The sequence below is a fragment of the Canis lupus genome, chromosome X (assembly GCF_003254725.2).
Source record: "Canis lupus dingo isolate Sandy chromosome X, ASM325472v2, whole genome shotgun sequence".
Classification (NCBI taxonomy): Eukaryota; Metazoa; Chordata; class Mammalia; order Carnivora; family Canidae; genus Canis; species Canis lupus.
Window position 1 is genome coordinate 31,557,536 of NC_064281.1, and position 16,125 is coordinate 31,573,660.

The 16,125-nt window shown below is 42.5% G+C and overlaps 1 pseudogene; it reads right to left on the bottom strand.

Annotated features, from left to right (window-relative positions):
• Window positions 1-773: 773 nt before the first annotated feature.
• Window positions 774-1,113, bottom strand: LOC112655870 (U6 snRNA-associated Sm-like protein LSm3; annotated as a pseudogene).
• Window positions 1,114-16,125: the final 15,012 nt, after the last annotated feature.

Sequence of the window (16,125 nt, forward strand, 5' to 3'; positions counted from 1 at the left end):
GACTCGATGCAGGGTCTCCAGGATCACGCCCTGGGCTGCAGGCGGCGCTAAACCGCTGCGCCACCGGGGCTGCCCTATTTATTTTTTTAAAAAAGAAAACATGAAATTTAATTCAAAGGAAAAAAATATCAGAAATTGTCTGAGAAAACAACAGAGCAAAGGAATTCCTGAACAAAGAGTTCTGCATCCTGGTGATCACATTTATTGAAAGAGTTGAAAAAAATTAAAATGCCCTTTAGTTTAAGAATTTTTGAGTTAGGGATCCCTGGGTGGCGCAGCGGTTTGGCGCCTCCCTTTGGCCCAGGGCACGATCCCGGAGACCCGGGATCGAATCCCACATCGGGTTCCCAGTGCATGGAGCCTGCTTCTCCCTCTGCCTGTGTCTCTGCCTCTCTCTTTCTCTGTGACTATCATAAATAAATAAATAAATAAAAATTAAAAAAAAAAAAAAAGAATTTTTGAGTTAGGGCAGCGGTTTGGCGCCGCCTGCAGCCTGGGGTGTGATCCTGGGGACCTGGGATCGAGTCCCTTGTCGGGCTCCCTGCATGGAGCCTATTTCTCCCTCTGCCTGTGTCTCTGCCTCTCCCCCCCCCCCCCAAATAAAATAAATAAATCTTTAAAAAATAAAAATAAAAAAAAGAATTTTTGAGTTATCTGCAAATCAACTCATTTCAGGGTGGAAGAATCCTTGGTCATTTCTTAATATCAAAATGAACGCAGGTTTCTCTCTTGGATGTCTTCTACATTTAAAGAGGCAATCATACAAAATCTCCTATATTCCATACACGATAAATTCTTTGTTTCAGCCAACTCTTAATGGAGGAGCAACTAGTACAACACCATCTCCCCGGACAAAAAGCATCGGAATATTCCATTTTGTTGATTTATATATCTCTTCATATGTTTCTTCATCAATTTCTATAGTAGTCACAGTTTCTTCCACATCTTCCAATATCATATTTAAATGCTGATCATAAGCATGTAATCTGCCTCGAAGCTCTAGGTCATTTCTCATTTTCACATAAATTCGCTTATCCAGGCTGAGCCTGATGAGATCCAGGGGCTCTTCTACGGTCTTCTTCTAGTTTGTTGCTGGTCCACATCGTCCACCATCTTTCAAACCCTGCCCTCGGGATCCCTGGGTGGCGCAGCGGTTTGGTGCCTGCCTTTGGCCCAGGGCGTGATCCTGGAGACCCAGGATCGAATCCCACGTCGGGTTCCCGGTGCACGGAGCCTGCTTCTCCCTCTGCCTGTGTCTCTGCCTCTTTCTCTCTCTGTGTGACTATTATAAATAAAGAAATAAAAAAAAAAAAACTGTACTTTTTCCCCTGTAATATATATTTTAATTCTCTTTTGTAAGATAAGTAATAGCTTACACATTGCTTATAATTAAGAAAATAGGTTTGCAGTTTTTCTCCTACCCTGTTCCTAGTGACATTAACCCACGTATCACTCTTAGTCACCAAAAGCAGCAAATGTCAGTTTCTCCCACAGTTATATCTATACCAGGGGGGAAAATATATATAAATATATATTTTTACATACCCATATATGGTATATCCATATACTGTCCATCCATTTTTTCAACATTTTTCTTTTTACCTATAACAAGTTGGAGATTGCTTCATATAAGTACATAATGAGTTACTTCATTCTTTTCAATATTTTCTTCTATGAATACACAGTAATTCATAGAGCCAATCCCCTGTTTATGAACATTTGTCTCCAGACTGCTATTGCAAACTGTGCTGCAAGAATAATCTTGTGCATGTATGATTTTCCATGAATGCATGTGAGTACATCTTCAGAATAAATTCCTAAATGTAGAACTGCTGATTCCAAGGAAATGTGCTTTTGCGATTTTGATAGTTTTTGTCACATTTACATTCCCGTCAGTAATTATGAAAGTGCCTTACCCCTACAACGTAATCACAGAAACATTCACCAATTTATTCTTAACCAACATATTCCATTTCACTTCCATTTCAAAAGTGTGCATAGCTAATTGACATTGATGTGAAACTTTCATTTTTTACCATGTAAGTTTGAATAATTATATGTATTGCAAATGGTTCGTTTATATATGGTTCATTTGTAATACCAACACAGCTAATTGAAAAGTGAAAACAAAACTCAGTAAAACATTCTGTAAAAAATAAAGAACTTGTTCTGGTACCTAGTATTCCTCACCAAATAAATTAGTTGAATCATAGATCCTTGTAGTTTACCTATTAAAGTAACTCAAATATTTCCTGTAGAATGCAAAACATTTACTTGATGAAATGTTACTACCTTTTACTTTTATTAAATCAGTCCTTTATTTTCTGTGACTGCTTTATTCCTACTATATACAATAGATATTTATATATGAAGTAAATATATACAAAAATATTTGCCCTAACCAATCTGAATTTGAATCCTCTATGTTGACAAAATTTGAAAATTAATTGTACCACTAGTTGTTACTTAAAGGTTTTTTATTTTTAATTTTTTTTAAAGATTTTATTTATTTATTCATGATAGAGAGAGAGAGATAGGCAGAGACACAGGCAGAGGGAGAAGCAGGCTCCATGCATGGAGCCTGACATGGGACTTGATCCCAGGACCCCAGGATCATGCCCTGGGCTGAAGGCAGGTGCTTAAACTGCTGAGCCACCCATGCTGCCCTATTTTTAAATTTTTTTTAAAGGTTTAATCTATTTATTCATGAGAGACACATAGAGAGAGACAGAGACATAGGCAGAAAGAGAAGCAGGCTCCCCAGGGGGAGCCCGATGCAGGACTCCATCCCAGGACCCCATCGGTCCTGAGCCAAAGGCAGATGCTCAACCAGTGAGCCACTTACGCGTTCTGGGGTTTTTGTTTGTTTGTTTGTTTGTTTTTTAATTCAGTATCTCCAAAACACCTTTCTTATGTGGGGTGATATCTTAAAAACAAAAGAAAACCCAAGGACAGTACTTTAAACACATTGGGGCATATTTTAATTAGCTAACCTGTCAGGAGGTAGCTTATGCAATAGGATGTCTACAGGGAATCATGGCTCCTTCTGTCTTCCCACTCCATTTTCCTTTGCTCATATTTCTGGTGTGAAGCAGGAAGAAAAGCCAAAATCTTCTTCCTCCCAAAGCTTTTCCTTTTCTCCCTTTTTTCAAGACTTAACATACATCTCACTAATGACTAGAATTGCCTCTCCTCTGGCCACGCTGGCTGAAAGAGAGGCAAACCAGTGACTAATTTAGATTTCAATCTCTTTAATAAAGGAAATCAAGGGAGTAGGGGTTGTATATAACTTTCCACAATATCTGCAGTCCTGTGTTCACCTGTTAGAGCAAGTTCAAAGCACTTCGAATAAATATTTTGAGAAGGACTAGTGCCTTTGGGAAAGTTGTGCAGTAGCAAAACCTTTTAATGTACTGTTTGATCTGGGCCCAGAAAAGATTTTCATGTGATTTTGCTGCCCTTTTGCGGCAGAAATGTTAGAAAATTCTCTGGCTTAGATCCCAAATTCTGTCAGGCTTTACAATAAGGCAATTTGTACCATAAGTGAGTATTTTTGTTTCTTAACTATCCAAGAGTATAGACCATCCATAATGCCACTCTTTTCAATGAAGCAAAGATGGTTCATCTGAAATATGGAGGTCATTTAAGACTCTGTCCTAGACAGTTAGGGTGTGATTCTATGAAAGGAATTCACACTTTCAGAATATAGGTACTTTGTGAAGAAAGGCCTAAAGAATTGTCATTCATTACTTTAGAGATGAAAATAAAAATGAATTTAACCAACAATTTTCTGAAGCTCCTACAGGTTACTTTATTCAATTTTTTCCAAAGAACCGTTCCTTTTTTTTTTCTTTCAATTTTGCCTACTATGTTGAGATATAATATGCTGGCCTTGTGTCTCTCATTATGTTATATGATGTTACCCAAGAGAGGGTCTGCATTGCTGAGTTGTACTTCTGCATGTGTCAAACCCATGGTGTTAATTTATTCTTGTCTGTCATGACTTCAAGAGTAAATGGGCCTACGTGTTCAAGGTACACATATATACCAACTCCTTGCCACATACACTCACTTGGATGGAAATCAAAAAGAGTGAGTTCTTTTTTTTTTTTTTTTTTTTAAGATTTTATTTATTCATTCGAGAGAGAGAGAGAGAGAGAGAGAGGCAGAGTCACAGGCAGAGGGAGAAGCAGGCTCCATGCAGGGAGCCCCACGTGGGACTTGATCCTGGGTCCCCAGGATCACACCCTGGGCTGAAAGTGGGGCTAAACCGCTGAGCCACCAGGGCTGCCCAAAGAGTGAATTCTTATTAAAGCATTTGAAACAATAATTTCAGTGGTGTCTGAGTGACTCAGTGGGTTAAGCGTCCAACTCCTGATTTTGGCTCTGGTTGTGATCTCAGGGTGGCGGGATAGAGCCCTGTGTCTGGCTCTGCACTCATTGAGGAGTCTGCTTGGGATTTTCTCCCTCTCCCTCTGCCTCCCTCCACTCCTATTCTCTCTCTCTCTCTCTCTCTCTCTCACTCAAATAAATAAATAAAATGCATGTGGGGAGGGGCAGAGGGAGACAGAAACTTTTTTTTTTTTTCTGGGAGACAGAAACTTTAGCAGACTCCTCACTGAGTAGAGCCTAATGCAGGGCTCAAACTTAGGACCCTGAGATCATGACCTAAGCTGAAACCAAGAGTTGGATGCTTAACCAACTGTGACACCTAAGGACCCCATAAATAAAATAAATCTTTAAAAAAAGCATTTTCATGCATTAGCCTTTCTAATGTGTTTGATGAATTCTAATGTTTCACCTTCTTTGAAACCAAACCATAACTGAAACTGTGAAGAGGGGACAGCTCTTTCTAACAGTAAAATTCTATTTTCTTTTCTAGGAGCAAAAGTCTCATTAATAATTAACTCAGGGATAGTGGAATAGAAAATACCTATTTCTGGATAAACCCCAGAAAATTATTATTGGGTGTTAAAATTAATAGGACAAGGTATGATAAGAAACAGGATAGGGATGGGCAGCCCCGGCGGCACAGCGGTTTAGCGCCACTTGCAGCCCAGGGTGTGATACTGGAGACCTGGAATCGAGTCCCACATGGGGCTCCCTGCATACAGCCTGCTTCTCCCTCTGCCTGTGTCTCTGCCTCTCTTTCTCTCTGTATCTCCCATGAATAAATAAATAAAATCTTTAAAAAAAAGAAAGAAAGAAACAGGATAGGGACGCCTGGGTGGCTCAGTGATTGAGCACCTGACTTAGGCTCAGGTCATGATCCCGGGTCCGGGGATTGAGTCCTGCACTGGGCTCCCTGCAAGGAGCCCCTTTCTCCCTCTGCCTATGTCTCTGCCTCTCTTTCTGTGTCTCTGATGAATAAATAAATAAAATTTTTTAAAAGAAAAAAAAGAAATAGGATATTTGCCTAGTCTCAAAGTATCTCCACGTGAAATACGTATTAATAAAAAAGGAGGGATCCCTGGGTGGCGCAGCGGTTTAGCGCCTGCCTTTGGCCCAGGGCACGATCCTGGAGACCCGGGATCGAATCCCACATCGGGTTCCCGGTGCATGGAGCCTGCTTCTCCCTCTGCCTATGCCTCTGCCTCTCTTTCTCTCTCTCTCTGTGTGACTATCATAAATAAATAAATAAACTTTAAAAAAAATAAATAAATAAAAAAGGAAAAATGGTAACTTCACAGTAAAGGGACATGACAGATACCACCTTAATATTGCCAGGGGTGCCTGGGTGGCTCAGTCAGTTAAGGATCTGCCTTAGGCTCAGGTCATGATGTCAGAATCTTAGGGTCAGGCCCAGCATCCGGCTCCCTGCTCAGTGGAGAGTCTGCTTCTCCCTCTGCCTCTCTCTCTTTCTGTCTGTCTGTCTCTCAAATAAATAAATAAATAAATAATCTTTTAAAAAGCCAAAAGATTAACATTGTCGATAAAAGGGCATACTCTTCCTGTCTTTCCTCATGGTAGGATGCACTAAGAAGATCCAGCATCCCCTGTGACATCCTAATGACTCTTTAAAGCCTTCCTTTTGTGCTCCCTTCGGCAGCACATATACTAAAATTGAAGCCTTCCCTTTGAACTCTGGGCTCCCTCACTTCTTCTTCTGAGATGACTTTCAAGCTCTTATACCTTATTGGTGTATCTAGTCCCAAGACCATTTCTCCAGGAAATTTCTAGGTGCATCCTTTGTTTAGAGTTAGTATAAGGGGGGATATAAAAAGAATAAGACACTGGCAGTCCGGGTGGCTCAGCGGTTTAGCGCCACCTTCAGCCCAGGGCCTGATCCTGGAGACCTGGTATTGAGTCCCACATCGGGCTCCCTGCATGGAGCCTGCTTCTCCCTCTGCCTGTGTCTCTGCCTTTCTCTCTCTCTCTCTCTCTCTCTCTCTCTCTCTCTCTGTGTGTGTGTGTGTGTCTCATGAATAAATAAATAAAATCTTAAAAAAAAAAAAAAAGAATGAGACACAATAGATAAACCAGCAGGCAGGAGCCATGTCAGCACAGCAGCTAGCTATGCTATTGGTGCCTGTTCTTCTCATCTTGCCCAACTGGCAGATTCACAGCAAGTTCCAGCTAAATCTCGACAAGATGATAGAGAGTTGCAAAGCACAGCTAGGCATAAATGAAATCTCAGATGATGTTTACATGGCTGTAGAGCACAGCAATTCAGAAGATCCTGAGAAGTCAGATAGTAGTGATAATGAGTATATCACTGATAGTGAGCAGAAGTCTAAGAATGAGCCAGAAGATGCAGAACACAAAGAAGGTAGTTCGAAGGACAAAGAGCTGTCTACAGTAAAATAATAATAATAATAATAATAATAATAAAATAAATAAAAACAAAAGGCTCAAACTGGCAAACCCAGTGGAAATTAAGGAGAAACTGAAAAGTGCATGGCCGACTAGTGGGAAAGCGGATCCAGGCTCAAAGAAAAGGCAAGTCCCCAGCCTGAGAAGGACTTTACAGAAAAAGTGAAAGCCTTGCCTCCTCTCATAAAGGATAAACTGAGGGGGAAAGATGAAACGGATTCTCAAACAGTACATTTGGGCTTAGACTCAGATTCAGAGAGTGAACTTGTCATAAGTTTAGGAGAAGACCATTCTGGGCAAAAGGGTCAAAAAAATAAGAAGGAACTCAAAGAACCATCTCCTAAGCAGAATGAAAGAATCTGTAACAGATTGACAGAACATATAACCATGAAACAAAATGAAAATAAAGAAATCTGTAAAAGGGACACCTGGGTGGCTCAGCGGTTGAGTGCCTTTGGCTCAGGGCATGATCCCAGATCTGAGGATCAAGTCCTGCGTCAGGCTCCTGTGAGGAGCATGCTTCTCCCTCTGTCTATGTCTCTGTCTTTCTCTGTGTCTCTCATGAATAAATAAAATCTTAAAAAAAGAAATCTGTAAAAGATGAAGGTAGAATAGTAAGAGGTCTGGGAAAGTGTATGCACACAAATACATACTATTTCATCCTTCAGAGTTAGCAAAGTCGGGCTTTCATTTTGCCTATGAGCTTCCTAGTAGTCAAAGCAAAAAGGGAAATACAGTCCCTTAAAAGATCTCATATTTTTCCAAAAAATGAGAAACATTCCAGCTGAAAAAAAAAAAAAAGACACACTATTGAGCCCCAACAAGTTCAGAGCTTAGTCAAGGATGCATAAATATGAGCACATAAATATATGACAAATGTAACTAAATTCTATAATGTAAGTAGAAGCGATATCATCGCACTGGTGAGCTGGACCTGGACAAAATAAGCACTGGTATCACTTATCATCATGATTAATAGACTATGTATCGAGATCCTGTGTATCAATTACATTGTACTGATAGTATTAAAAAACCAAGGATCAGGGTGCCTGGGTGGCTCAGTCAGTCAAGCATCCAACTCTTGGTTTTGGGTCAGGTCATGATCCCAGGGTCCTGGAATCAAGCCCTGTTATTGGGGTCCCTGCTCAGTGGGGAATCTGCTTCTCCCTCTCCTTCTGCCCCTCCTCGCACTCATGCTGGCACACACACACACACTCTCTTTCTAATAAATAAATAAATCTTTAAAAAATCAAAATGAAAAAAGTGAAATGCCAAGTATCAAAGAAAGTCATTCAGATGTTTAAACAGTGAGTTACCGAAATTGGGGTACCATTACCCCAAGGTGGAAGAATGTGAATTAAAGATTAGCAAGGAGAATGAATATAGTATGCAAAAAAAGCCATCAGTTTGCCCTTGAAGAAAGGAGATAATATAAAAATTACAAAATAAGCACCTAACTGTCTAAATTAAATTTTCTCATTTTTTTTTTTTTCTGTGAGGATTTAGGTCTATATCCTAGTCAAATCTTTGTTCTACCTTATAGCAAATTTTATAGCAAATTTTAAAATAAATTCTAAGGAGTGTTTGTATATTGCTTTACCTTGTCCAAGTGGCGCTCTCACACTCTCTCATGCATGCATGTCTCGCAAGGATTCTGTGAGATTGGGATGGGAAGTACTCTTGCTTCAGAGACACGCAAGCTGAGTCTCAGCAAGGGTTGGCTGCTAGTGCCAGTTAACCGGGTCTAGTGCGTAGCGAGCCAAACCCGCATCCCACCCCCCCCCCACCCCACCCCCGCTCCAGGGGCTGTGCTCTCGCCACAGCGCCGCTCAACTCCTCAAACACTAGCCGGGTAGGGATCCCTGGGTGGCGCAGTGGTTTGGCGCCTGCCTTTGGCCCAGGGCGCGATCCTGGAGACCCGGGATCGAATCCCACATCGGGCTCCTGGTGCATGGAGCCTGCTTCTCCCTCTGCCTGTGTCTCTGCCTCTCTCTCTCTCTCTCTCTCTCTGTGACTATCATAAATAAATAAAAAAATTAAAAAAAAAAAAAAAAAAAAACACTAGCCGGGGAAACGGGCTGTGGGCGATTGTTGTCCGACGGGATTGTAGCCTGGCCTCTCTGTTTCAACTGCTTGACTCCCAAGCAACCCCAAAACCGCTGGTCAAGGATTTCTAGTAGAACCTGATAAAGTATGACCTTGAAGGTGGTCCCCTGGAATAACACCGAGACTCATGCGGGGGAGCCTTGTGCAGCCAGAGGCCTTTCCTCTCCGGTGAGGGTCCCAGGAGAGTCGCCATCCCCCCCTTTGCCCCTACCTGCCCCCCAGCTTCCTGCTCGGCACCGATCCCGGAGGCCGTTGCCCTTCTGGAGAGCCAAGGAGCCTGACAAATGTGTCTCTCTTCCCCCGAGCTGCTCGGGACTTCATCAAAGTTAATTTATGTCGCCAGTAGGTCTTGTGCAATGGTTCTCAGATGTATTCCTTTCCTGATAGTCTCCGGGGAAGACAAAATGTGATTCGCACAGGGCCATAGATTGTTTTCCCGAGGCCGCCAGGTCTTCGAGGGACGCCTGCATGTGCTGCATCCCGAGACGGAGGAGGCCGCAATAGGACCCGGGACGAGGGGACCACGCGAACGTGCTTCCCGAGGCTTTCCCTTGTCGGTCAGTACCTGCCTCCAGATACGACTCCGTTCATCACACTGAAAGGCACGAATCCGCCGCACAGCATATTGTGGCTGCAGACAGTTCTCAGGGGATCCCCGGGGGGCGCAGCGGTTCGGCGCCTGCCTTCGGCCCAGGGCGCGATCCTGGAGACCCGGGATCGAGTCCCGGGATCGAGTCCCGCGTCGGGCTCCCTGCATGGAGCCTGCTCCTCCCTCTGCCTCTCTCTCCCCCTATGTCTATCATGAATAAATAAACAAATAATCTTAAAAAAAAAAGAAAAGAAAAGAAACCATTTCTCAAAGGTGTTTGGCATTGTTTACTTTTCAGTACGGCATCGCCCCACCTTCTTCCTTGGAGGAACGCGTGGACGCAGGCGATTTCTCCGAAACCAGGGCCCCGTCGAGCTGAGGCTCCCTCGTAGGCTTTCCTGAAACTGCTCATGGTCCCACCTTCCGGGAGACTCATCCTGAAGCCTCCTGAAGTTTCCCTGAACATATCTGACTACTTGCACGGACCGGTTAACAAACTGTTACAAACTGTGTTCACAAGGAGGCATCCAATCAAGCAGAATAAGCAAGTGTGGAATGGATGTGAAGGTTGTGTGACCACAATAAACAGCACGACCATAGCACAGGGAAAATGCCCCATACTCCAATCCCTCCATCATACAACCTCTCCGGCTTGTATTTTCAGATGCTGTAGGCCCCCGTTTTATTTTCTTTTATGTGTGGATAAAAGTATTTCATTTTAGTCCTCGAGGCCCTCATTGCTCCCCTTCCAGTCCCCTGCTTCTCACAGCCATTCCCAGGGGCCACATGGAAAGCAAGTGGGACTAAGTTATTTTAACTGCTATTTCCAAATTCGTCACAGGTTCCCGTGGGATTTCCCTCTGTTAGGCTGTGGTTAGGATATGAGAAATCCTGGCTCCATCTGGTGAATCTCATTGCGGAGTGAGGACAACTCATCACTTTTGGGTGGAAAATTACTTACAGAAGCTGGAAAAACAGTTTAAAAGTGTAAGAATGGAAAAAAAAAGAAAAAAAGTATAAGAATGGGATATTTTAGCTCTTCTTTATGACTGCTGCATTTGGATGGAATGAACAACCTAAAAACATGAGGAGTTGCATGAGTAGATTGGCACTGGCTTTCCTATGACCAGGTTTGCTCTAACCATAGGCTCTGTACAGCTCTAGTTTGATCACTTTCTAAGATGAACATTCCATTAGCTATAATCTCCAAGGGATCCAGGGCACCTTTAAGGATTTTTTGTTTGTTTTGTTTTGTTTTGTTTTGTTTTTATGGAGTGGAAAGGATGGGAAAGCTGTCTCCCATAACACTAAATGCACTATTATAAGAAATAGGCAAGGGTGCCTGGCTGGCTTGGTGGGAGGAACAGGTGACTCTTCATCTCAAGGTTGTGAGTTCCAGCCCCATGTTGGGTGTAGAGATTACTTAAATAAATACTAAAAAATTTATGGGACACCTGAGTGGCTCAGTGGTTGAGTGTCTGCCTTCAGCACAGGGCGTGATCCCTGGGTCCTGGGATTGAGTCCCACATCAGGTTCCCTGCATGGAGCCTGCTTCTCCTTCTGTCTGTGTGTCTGCCTCTATCTCTGTGTCTCTCATGAATAAATAAAATCTTTAAAAATATATTAAAAACTTTAAAAACAAAATAGGGATTTGAAATTGTTTATGAATTTGTCTTTATTTGGGTGGCTAAATCCATTAAGCATCTGCCTTGGACTCAGGTCCTGATCCCAGGGTCCTGGGATGGAGCCCAGCATCAGGTGCCCTGCTCAGTGGAGAGTTTTTATCTCCCTCTCCCTCTGCCTGCTTCTCCCCCTGCTCATGCACTCTCTCTCTCTCTCTCTCTCTCTCAAATAAATAAATAAAATCTTTTTAAAAAATTTGTCTTTAAAAAAAAAAAATTGTCTTTAGGGATCCCTGGGTGGCACAGTGGTTTGGCGCCTGCCTTTGGCCCAGGGCGCGATCCTGGAGACCTGGGATCGAATCCCACGTCGGGCTCCCGGTGCATGGAGCCTGCTTCTCCCTCTGCCTATGTCTCTACCTCTCTCTCTCTCTCTGTGACTATCATAAATAAATAAAAATTTAAAAAAATTAAAAAAAAATTTGTCTTTAGTTTACCAAGGGTTTCAGGGAGACCCTCTTTCTCTCCATCTGCTCCCCTCATCTTCCTTTTCAAAATGTTTTTTTTAAGATTAATTAATTAATTTATTTATTTATGATAGAGAGAGAGAGAGAGAGAGAGGCAGAGACACAGGAGGAGGGAGAAGCAGGCTCCATGCCAGGAGCCCGATGCAGGACTCGATTCCGGAACTCCAGGATCACGCCCCGGGCTAAAGGCAGGCGCTAAACCGCTAAGCCACCCAGGGATCCCCTTCAAAATGTTTTAGTAATGCTTTTATTTTAATTAATTTTGTTTTCTTTTTTTTAAGATTTTATTTATTCATCATAGACATAGAGAGAAAGAGAGGCAGAGACACAGGCAGAGGGAGAAGCAGGCTCCATGCCGGGAGCCCGATGTGGGACTCCATCCCGGGTCTCCAGGATCGCACCCTGGGCCAAAGGCGCCAGGCGCTAAACAGCTGAGTCACCCAGGGATCCTCTTGTTTTCATTTTTTAAAAGATTTATTTATTTATTTATTTATTTATTTATTTATTTATTTATTTATTTATTTTAGAGACAGCGAGAGAGTGAGAGAGCATGTGCACTTGTTAGTGAGCGGAGAGGCAGAGACAGAATCTTCAAGCAGACTCCCCACTGAGCTGGGACCAGCTACAGGGCTCCAACTAAGGACTCATGAGATCATGACCTGAGCCAAAACCAACAATGGAATGCTGAAAAAAAAGAGTGGGATGCTCAACTGACTGACTCAGGCACCCCATTTGTTTTCATTTTTAAAACACAGAAACTGGGATGCCTGCATGGAGCTCCTGCATGGAGCCTGCTTTTCCCTCTGCCTGTGTCTCTGCCTCTCTCTGTGTGTCTGTCTCATGAATAAATAAATTAAATCTTTAAAAAATAATTTAAAAAACAGGTCAGCCCGATTGGCTCAGCGGTTTAGCGCCGCCTTCAGCCCAGGGCCTGATCCTGGAGACACAGGATCGAGTCCCACGTGGGTCTCCCTGAGTGAAGCCTGCTTCTGCTTCTGCCTGTGTCTCTGCCTCTCTCTCTTTCTCTATCTCTGTGCCTCTCATGAATAAATAAATAAAATCTTTTAAAAAATTTTTTAAAAATTAAAAAAATAAAACACAAAAACACTGTGTTTGTTATCATTTTCATGTCATCATTTATACCATTATATATCATTTTGAAATTATAAAGCATATACTTATTCTCTCATGATATGAATCCATATGTGGCTTGCATAAAATATTATCTGCTAAAACTAAACTGTGCTTAACGAATGCCCATGTTTGTATTTTACCCCAAAGGTTACTACTAGCTCTTGACCCTTACTTCAGGGTCATATGTCACCCCTACATAATCTTCATTCTAGGAAACATTTCTTTTTTTTTTTTTTTTTTTTATTTATTTATTTATTATAGTCACAGAGAGAGAGAGAGAGAGAGAGAGGCAGAGGGAGAAGCAGGCTCCATGCACCTGGAGCCCGATGTGGGATTCGATCCCGGGTCTCCAGGATCGCGCCCTGGGCCAAAGGCAGGCGCCAAACCACTGCGCCACCCAGGTATCCCTAGGAAACATTTCCACTGAATCCTAACATAAGCCCACAACTCTGAAACCCCCAAAATTCTGAAACTGAAATAATCTTAGAAATTTTGGCACACGATTCTTCGGTGCATAAATTTAAAGGAGTATGAAGCTAGTCTTTGTTTATCCCAGGGTAAAACTTTGTATAAGAAAATTGCAAAAATGTTCATATGTTTGATTTCCTGCTGGTGGAATTACATAAAATATGCACTATTCACTTCATTACCTTTCTGAAATCTGAAACATTTTGATTTTCAAATTATATCTGACCCAAAGGGCTTCACATAAGGGATTTTGAGGCCTTATACACACACGCATGCTTGCATGTATATACACTTTATAGGACACAAGTTTAAGAATTTCTAGGTGAGGGATCCCTGGGTGGCGCAGCGGTTTGGCGCCTGCCTTTGGCCCAGGGCCCGATCCTGGAGACCCGGGATCGAATCCCACGTCGGGCTCCCGGTGCATGGAGCCTGCTTCTCCCTCTGCCTGTGTCTCTGCCTCTCTCTCTCTCTCTCTCTCTCTCTGTGTGTGTGTGACTATCATGAATAAATAAATAAAATCTTAAAAAAAAAAAAAGAATTTCTAGGTGAAATAAATAGGTCTCTTTTTGGATTTCTTACATCTTTTATTTTCTTTTTGACTTACATTGTGGGATGTAATATGCTGTGTTTCTAGACATATTCAAATGAATAACCTCCTCATCAAGGAGCTTCTTCATGCCAAGTCAACAAAACGTTTTTGAAAAATCACACAAGAAGGGGAAGACCAACTATTCCAGATTTGGGCAGTTACACAATGTTTTCATCTCCAACACTCACAAAACTGCATTTCCAAGTTATCTATTATGCCCATGGTGCCAAATCCAATGGTCATTATTCAATCCATATCTTTCAGTATTTGACATGGTTGATCACATCCTTCTTGAAACTTTATTTGGCATCCAGAACACCATACGATCCTGTTTTCTACTACTGCTTTATTTGCTGCTATTTCTATCTTCTTTGTTGGAATAGCATCCTCTTAATCTGTAAATGTTGGAAGCTTTGTAGCTCACATCTCTAGATCTGTTCTTTTTCTGTATTTATTCATTATATAATCTAATTCCCAGGTCCCTCACTTTAAATCCTCATCCATATCTAAAAACCTCCAAATGTGTATATCTACCTTACATCTCTCTACTGGCACCCAGCTTCCTCTACTTTGAGGTTTATTAGGCATCTCAAATTCACCATGCCTAGAAATTGAACTTCTAATTGCTCTGCTATCCAAATCTAATCAACTCCCCAGTGTTCTCCCTCTCAGTATATTTAATTTACTAACGATGCCCAACAAGCTCTTTGAGGGAGTGTTTAATTTGCTGCAAAATGCACATAAGCAAATAATGGTACTTTTAACTGTGTTTTTTGTTTTTAGTACTTTTTTTAAAAAACTTTTTTTTTTTTTTAAGATTTTATTTATTCATGAGAGACACACAGAGAGAGGCAGAGACATAGGCAGAGGGAGAACCAGGCTTCCTGTCTGGAGCCTGTTGCAAATTCGATCCCAGGACCCTGGGATCATGATCTGTGACAAAGGCAGATATTTTTTTTTTAAAGATTTTATTTATTTATTCATGAGAGATACACACACACACACACACACACATACACACGGAGAGAGAGGCATAGACACAGGCAGAGGGAGAAGCAGGCTCCATGCAAGGAGCCCGACGTGGGACTCGATCCTGGGTCCCCAGGATCACACCCTGGGCTGCAGGCAGCACCAAACCGCTGCGCCACCGGGGCTGCCCCCAAAGGCAGATATTTAACCACTAAGCCACCCAGGTGCCCTGTTTTTGGTACTTTTTTTTTTTAATTATTTTATTTTTTTTATTCATAGAGACAGAGAGAGAGAGAGAGAGAGAGGCAGAGGCACAGGCAGAGGGAGAAGCAAGCTCCATGCAGGGAGCCTGATGTGGGACTCGATCCGGGGTCCCCAGGATCAAACCCCGGGCTGCAGGCGGCGCTAAACTGCTGCGCCACCGGGGCTGCCCCGTTTTTGGTACTTTTAACTTTGTAAATGTTCAGTCTTCATTTTGAGTCCCAGTTCAGCATGAAGGCAAAAAAATGAACGCAGTCAGCACCATTATAGAATTGCCTCAGTCAAATCCAATTGAAACTCAGGCAATTAAGGATTTTTGCATATCCCCCTTTCTCTTAAGGGGGCAAATATGTTCAAGGGCTCATGTAGAATAATAGCACTTTAGGAAACTCCTGAAACTGGATTGTCAGCAGATCTTCTTGCAGATGTCATCTGACAGGCACTTGACTCCCCTTTTGGTCCCTGACAGCTCTTTATATCAGCACCTGGGTCCCAGTTGTGCCAATACTGCAGACTCTCTCTGTAAGTCCATCCACTCACTCTGTGTCCTGTTTCTCTCAGGCACGAGGCCCTTTACTATCTCTCAGCCCTTCTGCACCACCGTACTGGGATATAGGGTAAAGCTAAGGAAACTTGCAGATACTGTTTGATGAGATAGATTCTGGGTGTGATTCAGGTTGTCTCAATCCTGATCTCCTGCGCTGCCATTTCTTCTCTGTGTGCTATTTTCCAAACCATTCTTTGAAACACATACGTGCACACACACAGTGTCTCTCCTCTGAGAAAGAAAAGGAGAAATTTCAGACTCTCCCCCCCCCCATCTAAGAGATTCACACCAGCTAACAATTACATACCCTCCTCTGACTCTTTCTTACTCTAGCTGAATTAACTTTGTCTAATCTCCAGGTTAGGGAAATTTGTATTTTCATGCATTCTATTTTTTTTAAAGATTTTATTAATTTATTCATGAGAGACACATGAAGAGAGAGGCAGAGACACAGGCAGAGGGAGAAGCAGGCTCCACGCAGGGAGTCCGACATGGGACTCGAT